We start from the raw sequence: 17,461 nt of genomic DNA on the forward strand, positions 1-17,461 counted from the left end.
GGGAAGAGGTGGGGTAGGAGTGGGAAGAGGAGAGGTGGGGGCATAATGAGGCAGGAAGGGGGTAAGGAAGGGGCAGGGAGGGGAGGTGTGGGGGCAGGGCCTGGGGCTGAGCAGGGGTTGAGCACCCCTAGGGAAAGATGGAAGCCGGCGCCTGTGATGGCTGAAATCATATAACACCACTCAGCTGGGCAAATTTCTCAAGAGAGGCTCACGGTTAGTCTAGCTAGTTTGGAGTGAGGGTCACTGATTGACAGAGCCGTGAGAACTAGCCAGTACTGTTAGCTCTTTGCTTTTGTGAGCACTAACGTACACCCAAAGTATTAGACTGAAAATACCATGGTTGCTCAGTCCTAAGTAAACTTCTGCTTTAGAGATCACTTCTCATTTCTCTTCATAGATGTCCTTCAGTTATTTATTGCACGGAGAGAAAAACTCCTATAAAAGCTGTTCTGGTGTTGTGATATTAATTTTATAAGCTTCTTCATCATAAAATGAATAGGGACAATGCAAGGACTCAAGAAGAAAGACCAATATGACAACTCAAGTGCAGTATAATAGTAAGGGGTTACTTCAGCTGAGCTTGACAGTGAGTCTTGGTCATGCATCTAGAAATCATCAATAAAGTAAGGAGAATGAAATTCCCCTAGCATGTCAATATGCACATGGGTATTGCCTCTCACCAACTAGGGTTGGCCAGAAAACAATAATGCCATTTAATTTTTAAAAAATGTGGTTTTGGCATTTGTTTTGTTCTGCATCGAAACTGAGACCTTTCAAAAATTTTCATGGAAAAAATGAGACAGCCCTGCCATAGGATAGCCAATGGCCTAGTGGTGACGACCTTTTCCAAAGGTACAGGAGATCCAAGTTCAAGTCCCTGCTCTGCCTGATTTAGAGAAATGACTTGAACCTCGGTCTCCCTGACCACTGATTGTTGGCTATTCAGGGTAGATGTTGGATACCTGAGAAAGATATACGGCACTTGTAAGACAAAGTTCACATAAAAGGTATTGTCATTCAGAGCTAACGTGTTGAACTGACCATTACAAATTGTAGCCATTATTGCCCGGAGTTTAGAGAATGATATATTAAGTGCCTTTACAGCAAATCAATATCTGCCCCATAATTACTCTGTTAGCTGAGCAGATATTTTGCAATCACTCTTCCAACAGCCAGGAATGGAATGGAATGGAATTTCCAAGCTGCACAAATATGTTCATATCTGTTTGGGGCAAAATTGTTTGCCATCCCATCAATCTGAAATAGGTTTGATGTGTTTTTGTAATGCAAAGCTGGTCATTATAGTTTCCAGTGCTCTTGACTGACAATGTGTGACAGTTTGTTGTGATTAAGAGATGTCATTTGGGAGGAAAGCAAGGCTGGAAAACATTCCAAATAAACACTAGAAATGTGAAAAAGACTATCAGCAACTGCAAAGAACTATCATAGAACAGAATCAAACTTTTTTCTTCTACATTCTAGCAATTCCAAGGGCATCTAACTGGGTAAGTCTAGACTGGCAGAGTTACAGCGCCATTCAGAGAGTGCTGAAGGGAAACCGCTGTTGGGTGTTCCCACTGTCAGCTGCCTGCGCAATAGCATGTTCACACTTGTGACACCTGCAGCGGTATTCAGAGTGATGCATTCTGGGCAGCTATCCCAGAGAGCATCTCTCCCTCTTCTGCTGCTAAGAGTTGTGGGAAGGCGGAGAGGGGCGCGGGGCATTCTGGATCCTGTCCCAATGCCCCATGATGCGTTGCTTCGCATCCCAGCAAGCCTTGTGCTTCCGTTCACATTTGGTGCCATCTTTCAATGGTTTGTGTACTGCACGCTCTGCCTCTTCGGGCTGCAGGAATGGATCCCACACGGTTGACCAATATGCTGCTTGCGCTGACTAACATGTCATGAGTGACAGTGGAGTTATTCCTTAAACTACAAAGGCAAGAGGAGTGCAACCTTGATCTTGCCGTAGCTTATGAAGCCATACATGGCGCACCTTGACAGCAGCAAGGAGTGGTTCAACAGCCTGAGCAAATGCAGAATGGCTGTTGAGTGTGCTTTTGGCTCTTTAAAGGCCTGCTGATACTGCCTATATGGGTGCTTGGACCTGGCCAATGACAATATTCCTATGCTTATAGCCGTGTGCTGTACACTCCATAATATTTGTGAAGGGAAGGGTGAAAGCTTCATTCAGGGCTGGACCACTGAGGCTCAGTGCCTGGAGGCTGAATTTGAACAGCCAGAGACCAGGGCTATTAGAGTGGTGCAGCATGGGGCCATAAGGATCAGGGATGCCTTAAGGCAGCAATTTGAAGCTGAAAGCCACTACAATTTGTTGCTATGCTCGGGAGTGCAGTGCTTGTAATGCTAGGAGGTCATTGCGATTGATGCAGACAATGCACTATGAAGGTGTTAGAAAATTGCCTGTTGCTTTGTAGGGCTCTGTTTGCTTTCAGTTAATGGAATAAAGATTGCTTTCAAACCAAAACAATTCTTTTACTAAAAAATAACAACCGGAGGAGAGAGACAAACAAAAAACACATCAGCACTATGGGGGATAGGGGAAGGGTGGGTCCCAGGAGGAGGTGGGGTCCTGGGACGGTTAAAGATTTGTGTATGTCCAGGTATCATATGCAACGTTCTCCTTTGGAGTACAGTGCAGCAGGTACTGTACTTCTGCAGGGCTAAACTGCAGAGGGACAGATATTGAGTGCAGTGGGTACTGGGAGTCCGCAGGGCTGGACTGTGATGGGACAGGAGTGGAATGAAGTGGGTACAGACTGGAGCCAGGAGGTTGATAAGAGTGTGTTGGCAGTATCCGGGGGCGCATGGGAAAGAGTTTTGCGACAGTGGCTGCAGGGGAGGGTGGGCGCAGAGCTGCTCAGTTTGCAGTGCTAGTAGCGCCTGGAGCACGTCTGCTTGGCGCTCCGTAACGTTTAAGAGCCGCTCTGTGGCTTAGTTCTGGTGCACCACGTTCTCTCGGTCACTCTTCTCGCTGTCCCACCACTCCTTCAATTCTTATTTTACGGCTGCAGAGTGCACCATGACCTCACGCAGAAAGTCCTCTTTAGTTCTTCATGGCCACTTTCTAATTCTGCGCAGCCGTTCAGCCAGCGATAACAAAGAGGGAGGCTGGGCTCCCAAGGTCATCTCTGTGAAGCCAAAATGCAACATTTTAAAGAAGCAGTATTGCTTGCAACACATATTCAGGCCTGTCTGCAAAGGCCTATACTTTAAGAATTTGGGTGTATTCTTATCATTTAGCTTGTTATAGAGGTATAAAAGAAAGAATCAAAATCACTGTCTGTGTGTGTAATGGCCTTCTCTTACTGTGACAGTCTGAGGCCTGGTTCTTCAGCTAAGCAGCAGAGGCCAGCCATAAGCTGGGAAGTGTATGGTCACATCCTCACATTCCAAACTAGTCACATTGAAATAAGATGCTATTGGGCTGTTAGAAATACAATCCTGTCCTGATATTCCTGTCACCTCCAGAGAATGGGAAGATCCTAGAAGATGTAAGAGGAAACTTAGTTTGATAGCATCCTGTCTGGCAAGAACTCACTTATCAATAGCTGGGATGTGAAATCTTCATTGCTGTATTGTTCTATCCCTGTAGTCTCCACTTCCCTATTGTTTGTCTGTATAATCTCTGTCTGGTTTTCTGATTATTTCTGTCTGCTGTATAATTAATTTTGTTGGGTGTAAACCAATTAAGGTGGTGGGATATAATTGGTTAAATAACCATGTTACAATATGTTAGGATTGGTTAGTTAAATTTCAGTAAAATGATTGGTCAAGGTATAGCTAAGCAGAATTCAAGTTTTAATATATAGTCTGCAGTCAATCAGGAAGTAAGGGGGGGGGAACAGGGACGAGGGATGGGATGGGAGAATTGGGATTATGTTTTGCTAAAGGGGGGAATGGGAACAGGGGATGGGAACAGAAACAGGGACACAGGCAAAGGCTCTGTGGTGTCAGAGCTGGGAAGGGGGACACTAGGGAAGGAAACTGGAATCATGCTTGCTGGAAGTTCATCCTAATAAACATTGAATTGTTTGCGCCTTTGGACTTGGGGTATTGTTGCTCTCTGTTCATGCGAGACAGACAAGGGAAGTGAGAGGGTGAAGGAATAAGCCCCCTAACAGCCACTATTCACACACCTGTCACTAACTGGCTGACCCCAGGCAAACGCACATGAGCCACAAGACCCCCAAAATGGTGAGTAACCACAGAAGCAGGAGAAATCAGTGTTCCAGGACCATCCTGTACACTGGGCACGTGGCTCTTGGGGAGAGACAGCACTGGGGAGGGAGGAGATGGGGGCTTATAATCATTCCTGTCCTCACATTTTCCATGTGTTCATTATAGAAGATACCTCGCTGCTGAGGGTGAGCGGGGAATAAAGGACGGGTCTTCTCCAAGACTGTGGCTTCCACCCTGGCCCTTATGCGGCTCACCTATGTGCAGCAATGGTACCCTCCTCCCACCCCAGTGATGGCACAATGGCGTGGGAAAGTTACCCTTAATGGGGCAAGAAACAAAGCAGCTCTGCTGAAGAACCTGCGGCAGCAGATTACCCAGTATCTCCATGAGAGTTTCGTGGAGATCTCTGAGGCAGATTTCCGTGAAGTGAGGGAGTCAGTCGAGACCCTGTTCCGCCACTCAGACTAGGCATGTGGTGGTGCACGCATCATATAGACACAAGCCTGCTTTTTTCAACCCTCCTGCCCCCAACAACTCGCTTCAGCGATTCCCAAAATCAAAGCCACTTACCAGGGGCCTCCTCTCCGGTTTGCACTTCACCAAGATCTGACAGCTCTGACTGACTAGCCTCCTCCAGGGTAGTGAAAAGTTCCAGGCTGCATGAATCTCTGACCTCTGAGTCGTCCTCTGCCTCTGGGTCTCCCTCCCGCTCCACATCCTTGTCCAAGATTTCCTCCTCCTGGCTCAGTCCATACTCGACTGGCACATGAGCCACTAAAATATCCACAATGGCCTTCACAGTGGATGTGGAGTTGCCACTGAGTATTGTGTCCAGCTCTTTGTAGAACTGGCAGCTCATGGGCACAGCACAAGACCGGCAGTTTGCCTCCCGCGCCTTGTGGTAGGTGTTCCATAGCTCCTTCACTTTGACTCTGCACTGAAGTGTGTGCCAATCATGACACCTTTCTGTCATGTATCGTGAAATCTGTCTGTAGGTATCATAATTCCTATGGCTGAAGCACAGCTGGGACTGGACAACCTCCTGTCACCAAATACTGATGTGGTCCAGCAGCTCAGCATTGCTCCAAGCGGGGGAATCACTTGGTGCATGGAGCAGGTATGGTCACCTGGAAAGATGTGCTGAGACCACTGCACATGTGAGCAAGCAAAGAGGAAGGGGACTTTCAAAATTCCCAAAGAATTTAAGGAGTGGGGATGACAGTTGGTCACCCGAGGGCAGGGCAGTAGAGTTCAAACTGATGACCAGAGAGACAAGAACAGGCATTGTGGGTGTGATAAATGAAGGGGTTGGGGGTAGCTCCCTTTTATGGACACACAGCCAGCCAGTTAGCTATAAAATTCCTCTTGATGGCTGTTCTCTACTTGCTTTATCTGTAAAGGGTTAACAAGCCCAAGGGTAAAAGAAAAGGAGTAGGCACCTGACCAAAAGAGCAAATGGGAGGGCAAGAACTTTTTTAAATGGGGAAAAAAATTCCCTTTGTCTGTCTGTTGCGTTCTCCAGGAAAGAGGGGAACAAGGAGCAGTTATGCTATGAGACGCTTTAAACCAGGTATGATAAAAAATTATCAGGCCATACCTAGAATTACTTATTTGGAACTCCCAAATGTGTAAGTAGATTAGGAATGTTTAGAAAGACGTGATTAGGGTTATTTCTGTTTATTTTTTGGCTTGTGGACTCCTCTGTGCTAACCCCCAACTGCAAGAGAGCTATCTGGATGCTTAATTTTTGTAATTGTTTCTTTTAAGATCTAGCAAAAAGCCTACGTTCCCAATGTATTTCCTTTCTTTTTGTTTTTAATAAATTTTATCTTTTTTAATAACAGGATTTAATTTTTGTGTCCCTAAGAGGGTTGTGCATATGTTGTTTAATGAGCTGGTGACAACAGCTGATTTCCATTTTTTTTCTTTCTCAGCTTTTCCCTGGAGGAGGTGTGTGTGAAAGGGCTTGAGGATACCCCACAGGAAGAACTTCCCAAGTATTCCTTCCTGGGTTCTCAAAGGGGGAGGGAGTTGCACTTGGGTGGTGGCAGCATCTCCCCATCCAAGGTCAGAGAGAAGCTGTGACCTTGGGAGTTTAATACCAGCCTGGAGTGGCCAGTATTAATTATTAGAATCTGTGTGGGCCCCACCTTCTGCACTCGGAGTGCCAGAGTGGGGATTCAGCCTTGACAGTGGGACCCCTCCCAGAGCCCAATCACAGCACTGTAATCGACCAGGGTGTCTACACTGGCACTGCGGCGCTGTAGCCCCCGGCGCAGAAAGCTGTACGCCTCTCTTCGGGGTGGTTTTTTTACAGCGCTGCAACTGCGCAGTTTCTGCACACTAAGTGGCTTGGCAGTGTGTACACCTCAGGAGTTACAACAGAGAAAACTGCTTTACTGCACAGAAACTTGCCAGTATAGAGAAGGCCACTGCAGTTTTAGGGTCTGATTGTGTAAAGGTGCTCAGCTTTTCTGTACTGAGAGTGGGTTTCATGATCAGTTGGGGAGTGTTATTTTTCTATTCCCTTGAAAACATATTAAAAAGAAAATTTCAAGGAGATCCCCTTCTTATCATTCTTGGTGCCATAACTACAGTGACTGCCAATCCCAATGCCTTCTGTGTTCTGTAAACTATATTATAGAATGACATTATGAAATCTTGTGTTCTCGGTGGTAAATACAGAGCCTTATGATACCTTGACACCATGAGTCAGGACCACATTGATTTTCAAAACCATGCCACAATTAACTCAATAAAGCTCCACTCACTAGATGTGATGCTTCTCTTGGGGTACCCAGAACTGTGAGCTGCTGTGTTACCGCTCTCAGTCTCAGCAAGTGAGAGCTTTACTGCTGCTAAGCTATGTGTCTGCTCCCTGACACACCAGTTTATCTGTCTTGCCAGCAAACTCTGCCAGTCCAAACTTTGCCTTGCAGGAACCCTAACTCCCCGGTTCCCCAGAGATGTCTTTCTGCAATGTCCAGTTCCTCTCACTGGACACTCACAGAAATGATTGAGTTCACTGCCTCCAAAGAGACAGTATGCACATCAGCCTGTTAATTTAGCACTCTCCAGTTTAATACACAACACTGAGATGGTTTTGTAATAAAACAAGAATAAGTTCATTAACAAAGAATAGAGATTTAAATGATACTAAGCAAGCATAAAAGAGACAGGTATGGTTACAGGTAAAAGAGAACAAAACACTTTTTCTAGTGACTAAAACTTAATTGTAGCAAGTTACAATCTTTGTTTAAGCGTCTTTCTTACCTCTAGTCAGTTTCTTGCCTCTTAGGACACTTTTCATGAACTCAAAGGGTGCTGCTGCCCTTAGTCCCCTAATTGATGGGTGTCTTGGAAGTCTCTTTGCCCCTCTTATATTACCCCAAAGTCCATTGTCTCTGTTTCAAGAACCAGAAAGGTTTCCTGGGGGTGCAGACTCCCTCCCCCATCTCTCCCACTTGCTAGCTTGACGGCTGTGTTTACCTTATATGTAAATGTACTTTTCCGTGTCCTCTGTGATCAAGCTGGTCAGACAATTAAATACACATTCCTTTGTCTAGGGCCGGCTGGGCTTTGTCTAGGGCCTATCAAACACATCTTAAGAACATATTTCCAGCAGACACTTAGAGCTCTTTGTACACACCCCAGACATACATCATGCAACATTTTCAGGACCAGCGTGTTACCATTTTTCATACTTTACACAGCACCTTTTAGATACCGATTCTGACAACAGTGTGTTGGGGCAATGAGTAAGTCAGACTGAAGTGAATTATGGTATGTTGTGTCCTCTGACAGTTGGCACTGAAGGACTCTGAGAGTCATGCTAGAATATTCTAATAACACACTTTATTTATTATCTAATATTTTAATTGCATTTTTATTAATACAATTTTAAGTAATGCAGTTTTAATAACCCTTTTTGTCACCTTCCTGTTTATCTGGCTTAAATCTCGTTACCATCCCCAGACAATGTTTATATCTCTTCAGTTGCTTCTTCCTGAACGCTGGGGGAAATTAAAGTTTTTGCTCCTCCATCTTCAAAACCCTCCATGGGATTGATCCAAGGATCATGTTGCTTGCTCTATGTGATCCTTACCTCCAATGACAGCTATGTTCCACTGGAACAATGGAACTGTACATCTTGAGTGAGATTTGTGGGTGCAGGTGACAGGTCTTTGAGAACAACTGCTCCATGAATCTGTAACTCACTTCTGGAAGAAAGGCGATGAACCTTCGAGCCTCCAGAACAAAATGCAAAGCCACTTCTTCAACTGTGCTTCCCCACAATAACACCAAAAACAATTCACCAAAAGAAAAAAAAGGTGAGGGAAAGAAAAATACTGCCCCTAAAGTCAGAGGAGAGAGATTTTTGTGGGTGGCCTATGTAATTTTGAGGCTTAGACAGATGGGCTTCAGTCACTCTTTGACAACCACTTGCCCATGGCAAGCCCCAGTAACTTATCTGTCCATTGAATCTGAGCTTGTAAAATTCAATTGTACACTTGAACATTGGATGGATTACCATTTCCTTCTGGACTATTTATTCAACCCTAAATATAATATTCTATATACATCTGAGACATGGTACCAGAAGTGAGGGACAATAACTATTTTCTGCAGTTAAGGGAAGAAATGGTTTAAAACTAAAGATGGAAATATTGAAGGTAAATATAGGAAATACATTTTTGAAAGAACACGAAATTAGGCTTTGGAATAAACTCTGGAGTCAGGTGCCAATAGCTGAGTATTTCTTCGCTAAGGATTTCCAAAAATAGGCTAGAATCTTAGTGAGGTAAGTGTAGAAGATGATCCAGGTAAATGCACAATGTTGGATCATTTCAAACCTAACTTCTCAGATACAAAATGTATTATTTATTAAAGATACTTCATGGAAATATTGAAATTTGTAATAAGAATATGAGTGCTACACTAATCTGATGGTTATGGATCCAATCCTTCAGTCCACAGTCAATGGGAGTGTGGTAAGGTGCTGCTGGAGAAGCCCTTAATCAGCTCCTGCCATTCCAGCCCCAATCAGGGAGAATGGATTGGGGCTGGGTGAACCTGTGTTTGTCTGGTAACTGACCATACCTGCCAGCCTCATTAGCAGGAGCTATAAGGCTGGGAGGAAGTGAGAGAAAGGGGGGAAGAGACTAAGAGCATCAGGTCAGGCTCAGAGGCAACAGGAGTCTCCTACTCTGTTGCTGGCCAGGCCTGTGGTAGGCCAAGCAGCTGTAAAGCCTGTATATAGTTGGAAACTGATCACAAATAAAGAACATGGGTGTTGCACCAGACTGAAGTGTCCCTGATTCATGGAGGAGAGGGGCCAAGGGGACGAATCCGGGGGCGGGGAGGGGGGCAGTGTGAACCCTGTTATGGGAGGTATGCCTTAGTAAGGACTAAGGAATGTAGGATAGTGCCCTATATTAATTAGTGACTAACCAATACTATGAAATCATATTTATATTATGGCCTGTAAAGCTATATGTACATCTTTGGTGTTGTATAAATAATAAACAGTCTCAGTCATGTAATTTTGAGTCCTTTCTCTGAACCCATAAATCAGATATAATTAAAGCTATCATGTTTCCCACTCTTACACATATTAGTACAGGGGTTATTTCTTGGAATAATGTCAGCTGGATAGTCAAGTTGTCATCATGAAATATTATCTTTTCTCTGAAAAGACACACAAGAGATTGGACATTTAATTTGGACTTACTCAGATTATTCGGTTCCAATTAGTTTTTGTGTGGCAGCTGTTGGATTTTTGTTCGGCTTTATTCAGTATGAGCATGACTTCCTGATGGTTTATTGTGATGTTGATGAGCCTTCCCACTTCTCCCATTAAGGTGACAACCAAAGAACCCTGTCAGCTGCCTATATGTGAATAAGAACAGACATTACTGGAAGTATTTACTAGTCTCTCTTGGTGGGCAGGGCTTTTACCATAAGGAAGTTTACTGTGAGATTACAATGCTTGTAATTTGAAACAAAAAATATCTTCCATCTATTTCTCTTACTGGACATAGTCTACATGGCCCAGTTTCTTCCCTTCACTTCCTTTTGGGGGTAATGATAGGGAAAAGAATGATGGGGGGGGAGGAAAAAAATAGCATCCTACCAGTCAAATAACTATTTCCCTCTCTTTTCCCTCTCCAGTACAAAGCTAATGACGCTCTCCACACATCAAACTGCTCCACAGACAAGTATTATTTCCCTGTCAGCATCTTTGTTGTTACCATTTTCAAGGTTTCCTCAGTGATTTTTTTTGCTTGTCTTATTCCTCTTAAACTACCTCACCTGTATTGTCATTGTTTTCCGTCGCTCTACAGAGCCAGGTCATCAGGTACAGATGAGCTGAGGGGCATAAGTGGCTTCTTCTCTCCCCTACTAAGCCCCACCCCCAAAAAATCCTGGGAGTAGAAAACGGATTTGGTCACCTCACAAGTAAGACCACAGCTTCAGAATCACATCCCCAACCCCTGTCACAAGGCTTAGAGGGATGGTTTGGAACCAACACCACCAGGTTTATATCACTCAGGATTTGCCTGTGTCAGAGGAAACCTCAGCTGGCTGTTCAGTCCTGTCCTCCATCTCCTTTGTGCCATCGCAGGCTAATTGCAAATTCTCCAACACAAAAGGGGTTTGAACAGGTTTGGACTGAAATTTGGCCTGAATTCAAATGTTCACAATTTCCCACAACCTGTCATTTGTTCAGTTCTAATCTCTTGTTTCTTAACATGTTCATTCTTTATTGTGTTTATTCTCATGCTGAAGCTATCTGGACAATTCCTAAATATGTCTGCTCTGTTTTCACCTTCTCTCATGTATACATGGGTAACAGTTATTCAAGACAATAGAAAAAACTTATTGTGGGATTTTTTTTTTTAATTTTTGCTCATTGGTTTGTGTGCCTCTCAGGAGACTAATTGTATTTTCCAGCTGGTGGTTAGACTCTAGAATACACTTAACTAGTTAGCAGATTCCCCCATCCATTGGCTGGTTTGGCTGAGTGCACATTCTGTACCTTACCACAACTGAGATGTGAACCAGGATCCTTGTTACATACATTCACCCACTTTACCAGCTCTCTCAAGGAGAGCCTGATTACCCAGTGGGAGCTATGATAAGCTTGTCTCTGTTGGAAATCACTTTCATTGCTGTTGACAACAGAAGATGTCTGAGCTGTAATATCAAGGATTAGCACATATGAATAATTTACTATGAGTGTGATTTTAGTGTGAAAGCCAGCCTCACTTTTCAAATGCCTTCTGTGAAGGAGCTTCATGTTGTGTCAGATTTTCTATGTATGTAGAGAAGTATTTTGGAATATAAAAGTCTTTTGATTTCAGACTTACATTGCTGGTTAACATGAAGAAACTGTCAGAATTTGATAAATGCATGTCAAGCAGTGATGCCAGATGGGCCTGATTCTCATTTACTCAAAGGCTCCTTTATGTGTGTAAATGTAATTTGCTCCCAATTTAAATCCTCTGCATGTTGTCCAAGTGGTGTAAAATAGCCTTAGCATAAATGAGATTCATGCCTGCTGTTTCTTGTGAAAAAATTGAGATCTCCTAGAAAGTTTGTGTTGATCGTCATATATATAGAGTGAATATTCAGCTATTGGCACATGGGGCACCACTATGTTCCACCATGTGGTGCTATTTGCAGAGATTATTTCTGTGCTAGAGTATCTACTTTGTCTGTTTAACCAAGTGATCTCTTTGGATGACTGCATGATAAATCAGCATTTAATTATGTAGATTAAGCAACACGTTTACCCCTTCCAACTCTGGTGGCAGACAGATACATGAGGCACGACTGCCTATACAGCTGATAAAGAACTGGAATGCCCATCTCGTGGGAAATTCCAGCAATTTGACAAAATGTCACTCCAAATCTGAATGAAAAGCCAAAATTCTGGGATATTTCCTGCCAAACGAACATTCTGAAAAATTTCATTTTGGAACCATCAAAACATTTTGTTTCAATAATGTTGAAATGTTTCATTTTGACTTATATATTGCATACATAATGTTAATATTAATATTTTATATAGCATAAAAGTTTCAACAAAATGAAAAAGTCAAAACAGAATGTTGCAATATTGACTTTTCCATAGCAAATTTCATTAAAATCATGTTCCTATAAAAGTTTTGATTTCAATAAAGCTGCATTTTTCAATGGAAAATTGTTCTACTGACATTTTTTTTCACCAGTTGTAATTGCTACTAATGCAGACTATGTGTGTCCTGACTCCACTGTCAATCGTCAAGGAGGTGATCAATCTGAAGGCACGTTCCCTAAATTGTTTCCTGGCTTTGCTGAGGTCAGGCATGTCAGGCTGAAGCACCCAGTTTCTCAGGCTCTGGCTCGCAGCCTTCTCTTCTAGATCACCATGGAACAAGAGGAGGAGGAAATGCCTAGACCATAAGTCTTCCTTTCAGATGTCCATAGTTTGGTCTGTGAATTCAGCATGTTCCAAGCCTCTTCTTCTCTATGCCTACACAAAGAAGATGCAGATTGCTAGCAATGGTAAGTGGTCTACACCCAGCGTGGGTGACCTTGCTACACTTTTGCATACTAGGACCCCTAGACTTGATTCACAGGTCCAGAATGTCACGCCAAAGACTAGGAACTCTACAGAGACAGTACACTTAGCCACAGGAGAATAGGGCAACAATGGTATCACTACAGCAAACCTTGTGACTGAGTTGGTTATAGAACTGATGGGATGAGTAGCGGTCCTATGAAAACTTCCTTGGTTAATTGTTGACTTGTGGAGTCTTGGGTAGAGAAAGGATGAAAACCAGGGAGACAAATCAAATGATGCTTTTCAATGACTAACAAAGGCATTTAATCCTGAGTGGAGCGCAGGAGCTGGTCCAAGAGGTAACTATAGCAGGACCACTTGGAAATAGTGACCATAATACAATAGCATTCAACATCCCTGTGGTGGGAAGAACACCTCAACTGCCCAACACTGTGGCATTTAATTTCAAAAGGGGGAACTATACAAAAATGAGGGGGTTAGTTAGACAAAAGTTAAAAGGTACAGTGACTAAAGTGAAATCCCTGCAAGTTGCATGGGCCCTTTTTAAAGACACCATAATAGAGGCCCAACTTCAATGTTTACCCCAAATTAAGAAAAACAGTAAAAGAACTAAAAAAGAGCCACCGTGGCTTAACAACCATGTAAAAGAAGCAGTGAGAGATAAAAAGACTTTCTTTAAAAAGTGGAAGACAAATCCTAGTGAGGCAAATAGAAAGGAGCACAAACACTGCCAACTTAAGTGCAAGAGTGTAATAAGAAAAGCCAAAGAGGAGTTTGAAGAACGGCTAGCCAAAAACTCCAAAGGTAATAACAAAATGTTTTTTAAGTACATCAGAAGCAGGAAGCCTGCTAAACAACCAGTGGGGCCCTTGATGATCAAAATACAAAAGGAGCCTTAAAGATGATAAAGTCATTGCGGAGAAACTAAATGGATTCTTTGCTTCAGTCTTCACAGCTGAGGATGTTAGGGAGATTCCCAAACCTGAGCTGGCTTTTGTAGGTGACAAATCTGAGGAACTGTCACAGATTGAAGTGTCACTAGAGGAGGTTTTGGAATTAATTGATAAACTCAACATTAACAAGTCACCGGGACCAGATGGCATTCACCCAAGAGTTCTGAAAGAACTCAAATGAGAAGTTGCGGAACTATTAACTAAGGTTTGTAACCTGTCCTTTAAAACGGCTTTGGTACCCAATGACTGGAAGTTAGCTAATGTAACGCCAATATTTAAAAAAGGCTCTAGGGGTGATCCTGGCAATTACAGACCGGTAAGTCTAACGTCGGTACCGGGCAAATTAGTTGAAACAATAGTAAAGAATAAAATTGTCAGACACATAGAAAAACATAAACTCTTGAGCAATAGTCAACATGGTTTCTGTAAAGGCAAATCGTGTCTTACTAATCTATTAGAGTTCTTTGAAGGGGTCAACAAACATGTGGACAAGGGGGATCCGGTGGACATAGTGTACTTAGATTTCCAGAAAGCCTTTGACAAGGTCCCTCACCAAAGGCTCTTACGTAAATTAAGCTGTCATGGGATAAAAGGGAAGGTCCTTTCATGGATTGAGAACTGGTTAAAAGACAGGGAACAAAGGGTAGGAATTAATGGTAAATTCTCAGAATGGAGAGGGGTAACTAGTGGTGTTCCCCAAGGGTCAGTCCTAGGACCAATCCTATTCAATTTATTCATAAATGATCTGGAGAAAGGGGTAAACAGTGAGGTGGCAAAGTTTGCAGATGATACTAAACTACTCAAGATAGTTAAGACCAAAGCAGATTGTGAAGAACTTCAAAAAGATCTCACAAAACTAAGTGATTGGGCAACAAAATGGCAAATGAAATTTAATGTGGATAAATGTAAAGTAATGCACATTGGAAAAAATAACCCCAACTATACATACAACATGATGGGGGCTAATTTAGCTACAACGAGTCAGGAAAAAGATCTTGGTGTCATCGTGGATAGTTCTCTGAAGATGTCCACGCAGTGTGCAGAGGCGGTCAAAAAAGCAAACAGGATGTTAGGAATCATTAAAAAGGGGATAGAGAATAAGACTGAGAATATATTATTGCCCTTATATAAATCCATGGTACGCCCACATCTTGAATACTATGTACAGATGTGGTTTCCTCACCTCAAAAAAGATATTCTAGCACTAGAAAAGGTTCAGAAAAGGGCAACTAAAATGATTAGGGTTTAGAGAGGGTCCCATACGAGGAAAGATTAAAGAGGCTAGGACTCTTCAGCTTGGAAAAGAGAAGACTAAGGGGGGATATGATAGAGGTATATAAAATCATGAGTGATGTTGAGAAAGTGGAAAAGGAAAAGTTATTTACTTATTCCCATAATACAAGAACTAGGGGTCACCAAATGAAATTAATAGGCAGCAGGTTTAAAACAAATAAAAGGAAGTTCTTCTTCACGCAGCACACAGTCAACTTGTGGAACTCCTTACCTGAGGAGGTTGTGAAGGCTAGGACTATAACAATGTTTAAAAGGGGACTGGATAAATTCATGGTGGCTAAGTCCATAAATGGCTATTAGCCAGGATGGGTAAGAATGGTGTCCCTAGCCTCTGTTCGTCAGAGGATGGAGATGGATGGCAGGAGAGAGATCACTTGATCATTGCCTGTTAGGTTCACTCCCTCTGGGGCACCTGGCATTGGCCACTGTCGGTAGACAGATACTGGGCTAGATGGACCTTTGGTCTGACCCGGTACGGCCTTTCTTATGTTCTTATGTTCTTATGTTCAGTAATGAAAATAAGCAAAGAAATTTAGAGTTCCTAAAATAAGTGTACTGCTCATCTGTACAGCTCTGGAGTCCTGCTCTGAGAGGTGTGACATGTCAGGTTGCAGCTAATACTATCATTAGTTTTCAGGTGCTCAGCTTTCCTCACATCTGGCTTTCTGATGTGCTCATATTTTAGCAGTACAAAAAGTCACAGAATACTTTTTAGCTTTGAAATTTTCTGTGCAGTTTTATAGGAGTTTCTTTAATAACACATGGCTCTTTCTTCTGCCCTCTCATTAATAAGAGTCATATCCTGCCACTGCTGAACTATTATATTTAAACAATAGCTCACGTGGAGTTAAATTAATGGTGTATTTCAGAAGAAAAGACAATAAAAGATGAATGGCTGATAGTAGTCAAATTAAAAATAAAAATTTAAAGTAAATCATAGAAAGAATTATAGATTATTAGGGTTGGAAGGGACCTCAGGAGATCATCTAGCAACCTCCTGCTCAAAGCAGGACCAATCCCCAAATCCCTAAATGGCCCCTTCAATAACTCTTACATACCGAATATGTGATTTTTTTTTTTTAGTTTTTTTGCTAGATGTCTACCATGTAAGAGTTAGGTTAGCAATGTGCTTGTTATTCAATGAGAAAATAGCCATTTGTAAAGTATGCAGACAGAGTCGAGACCACAGCAAACTATTAACCTAAGGGCAGGTCTACCCAGATTAGCAATACACACCATGTGGGTGTGATTTCTAAAGCACACTAATGTGTTGTGCACTAATTGGTCCATGTAAACCCTGCTGGTGTGAATGAAAAGATTTAGTGTGCATGTGTAGTGTCTATATGGACCAATTAGTGTGCAACAGGTACCAGAGCTCTTTATGTGTGTCTAAGTATGCCTATAATGTATAGAATATAAAGGAATAAACCATTACAATTTAGGAAAATGGGATATGAATGAAAATGACTGAACTGATAGAGAATACTAGACTGACAGATGACAGCTACAGCAACAATAGGCAATATTCAGAAATTACAGCAAAATGCCCTTCTGGAGTGTTGCATGTCTCGAACTCTGATTTTTAAGGTGCTTGACTGGCAGCAGCTAGTATCTTCTAGGACAGGACTCACATTTCCCATATCCTAGCCACATACCTTACACCATAGCATCTCTGTTTCTATCTCTCTTGATAACAGCAGAGTCTTTATCTCCAAGAGTATCCCAAGGTGCCCAGTAGTAATTTCCGCCTCCATAAATCACCAGTTCCATTTTCACATTATTTTAATTAAAAGCAAGTTTATCAGAGAAAAATAGGGAGAGTGTCAGAAAAGAAAAAAAAATCATAAAAAACCTCAACTAGAGCATTGTTAAATTAGCCCAATTATTTTTATTATACTCTATTATGTAAACAGCAGTTTTTACATTCTAGAGAATTAATTTGCTTCCTGTAACCCAAACCCCCAGTAGAAAACTGTGGTCTTTCTCAGTCCATATCCTGTACTGGTTAGGCTGTACTCAGTTTCAGCAAGTCTCTTACTCTAAATTGTGGGAGGGGCTAAACTGTGAAAGGTCAAAACTGGGGGACATCCCGGTGGTGTAGAGTGCTTGGATGTATCTTAAACATGGGAGTTTTCCATTCACTTCAATTGGCTCCAGCTCAAGTCTCAAAGCTAGTGCTTTATGCCACTGATGGCTAGCACAAGCCTATTGTGGAGTAGCTCTTGTATATGCTTCATCTTTCCCTCTTTCAGGTCAGCAGCTAGTGGTGAACCAGGCTCAGGGCTTGAGCATTGCCAGGTACAGCTTTTACAAGTTTTTAACCCAGTTCATATAATTGTTAGGAAACAGATCTTCATTGGACCTAGTTCTTATACATATTTAAAGTATGATTAAGACTATACATTTCAGGTGGATTCTGGGGATCTTCATTGGCTTGCAAAGA

The 17,461-nt window shown here is 42.5% G+C and overlaps 1 long non-coding RNA gene across 1 annotated transcript in view; it reads right to left on the reverse strand.

Moving 5' to 3' along the window:
* LOC123378605 overlaps positions 1 to 17,461 on the reverse strand; it is an 85,749-nt gene that overhangs the window by 34,793 nt on the left and 33,495 nt on the right. The window contains exon 2 of the long non-coding RNA XR_006582670.1: positions 9,935 to 10,092. This is a non-coding gene — a long non-coding RNA (uncharacterized LOC123378605). The remainder of the gene's footprint in view (positions 1 to 9,934; positions 10,093 to 17,461) is intronic.

Source organism: Mauremys mutica, chromosome 1 (assembly GCF_020497125.1).
Source record: "Mauremys mutica isolate MM-2020 ecotype Southern chromosome 1, ASM2049712v1, whole genome shotgun sequence".
NCBI lineage: Eukaryota > Metazoa > Chordata > Testudines > Geoemydidae > Mauremys > Mauremys mutica.